The 2,094-nt window shown below is 43.3% G+C and overlaps 1 long non-coding RNA gene across 1 annotated transcript; it reads right to left on the reverse strand.

The window, feature by feature from the left end:
- Positions 1-536: 536 nt before the first annotated feature.
- LOC141786538 (uncharacterized) lies at positions 537-1,615 on the reverse strand. Its single transcript, XR_012597820.1, has 4 exons — positions 1,489-1,615; positions 1,195-1,335; positions 848-959; positions 537-732 (listed from the first exon to the last, which is right to left on the reverse strand). It is a non-coding gene; the product is annotated as an uncharacterized LOC141786538 (long non-coding RNA).
- Positions 1,616-2,094: the final 479 nt, after the last annotated feature.

The following is a 2,094-nucleotide window of genomic DNA, read 5'->3' on the forward strand; positions in this document are numbered from 1 at the left end:
AATTTTCTGACAGGAGGGTCACGCCTCCCGCTGTCTGTTCTCCTATGCAGGACGCTGCTCCAGGTGTGTGAGAGCATGTATGCCCCCACCTCCCTGTTCATCATCCCTGGGCCCTGTTTCCTGATCTCAATGGCTTCCCTATTCGTAATTCAGGAAACGGGACCCAGGGACGATGCACAGGGAGGTGGGGGCATACATGCTCTCACACACCTGGAGCAGCGTCCTGCTCAGGGGAATGGACAGCGTGACCCCGTCAGAAAAATTAACAGGAGAGTCACACCTCCATAACACCAGCTGATTTAACACGTCATATCTATCATCTGTTGACACTTCTGAGGAAGGCGGAAGTTTCCGCCGAAACATGTCAAGGTACGTGAAGAATCTACATGTCTGAGATAAAAGAAAGAGAACTATATCTGTACAACTTCAAGACATAATGAACACCTAAGCTTGAAAACAACATTTAACTTCAGCCACTATGTCTGATAAGCATAAACTGAGGCCCAGATGTAGCTCACACAAGACCAAATCCAGTATGACAAGTGCAAATACAGGCCAGGATGTCATTTTTGAAAGATGGGTAGTCCTTATAATGCCCTGGAATGCGCAAGGTCTCAAAACAGGTAGATGATGTGGGGTATCTGCCCCCAATGATTTCCACAGAGAGACTCTGTGGTACGACCTCCCATCCGGTCCAGAATTTCACCAAGTTGGTGAGTTCAGCTGGTGTTGCTACGAAGTAGATTCAAATGGGTGATGATTAGTCATTAGAATAAATAGCCAACTATTGCACAAACAGCTTAACTTAACAGAAGATTAGACAAACTCTTAAGACGAGTAAACTTACCATTGGTTATGAACTGTCGCAGATAGCCTGACATGCGGCACTTAGTTTCGATGGAACAGTCTTCATCATCACTGTCATCCTCACGAGGCCATGTGATTCGCTGAAGAAGTACCTATGTTGAAAAAAAGAAAATAGAATGACTAAGACAATAATTTTGATTCTTAAATCAATACTCATTACACTCTTTGGTCAAACATAACTGGTTGATACCAATGATGTCAATTGTAAGTAATGTATAGGAATACATCAGTAACAAGAACAAGACAAAAATGGACAGTAATGGATGCCTACAAGGTATAAAAAACATTTTCTACAGCACTAAAAGATAATATTAAAATAAATTCAACCTCCGCGCAGACATTTCCTGCCACATCTTTAGGAAAGAGTAGGGCCACTGTGTCAGGTCTTTTGGTCATCAGTGTCCACAATGGTGTCTCTTTAAGACCTCGTCTCAGCTGTTTTATTTGCCGTGTCACACGTCCTATTACCTGTTAAAAGTAAAAAGAGAGTAAGAACAGAAACCATCAGGAAAAAGTGCAGTATTTTTTATTTTTTTATTTTACCAAAAAGTAACTCAAAAGACTCAAAAACAAATGTACAGTCTGTTTGGATAGACATTTATCAAACTAAGTTTCACTCACAGCATGGATCAACAGCTTCTCAAAAAGCCACCTCCTGTTGTTCTCAGTTAGGGAAGGGAGGTCCCATGCAAAGGCCAAGTCCTGGATGCTTTGTTTATCTTTATCAGACAGTATGGATCCCCCTTCAAGCTTTAAGACAATAAGGGATGTAAAATATCTCGTCAAGGACAATGGATACCAGAGATGGCAGTTAGTGATGGCATGTTGTGGGCTGATACAAATACTCTGCTGATATTAACACACATTCCTAATGGATACACAATAAAAGGGATATACGGATTCATTTTGGTGTTGGGAGTATATATTTGTATACATATGTGTTTTTGTTTTTTATAGTTTATAGTTAGAGCAGGCGCGCTCGTGAAACTGAGGCAGCGGGGATTACGCACTGCGCTCCCGTCTATCCACCTGGCCAACGTCCGCTCTCTGTCAAACAAGATGGATGAACTGCTGCTCCTCAACAGGAAAAACTCAGACTTTGGCAGATCCGCCGCCCTGTGTTTCACTGAAACTTGGCTCAGTGAACACATCCCCGACAGCGCTCTACATCTGCCCGGCTTCCAGCTCCTGCGCGCGGACCGCGTAACGGAGCTCTCAGGGAAGACG

Source organism: Halichoeres trimaculatus, unplaced genomic scaffold (genome assembly GCF_033239565.1).
Source record: "Halichoeres trimaculatus isolate MK-OKI-2021-1 unplaced genomic scaffold, fHalTri1.1 fHalTri1_scaffold_41, whole genome shotgun sequence".
NCBI lineage: Eukaryota > Metazoa > Chordata > Actinopteri > Labriformes > Labridae > Halichoeres > Halichoeres trimaculatus.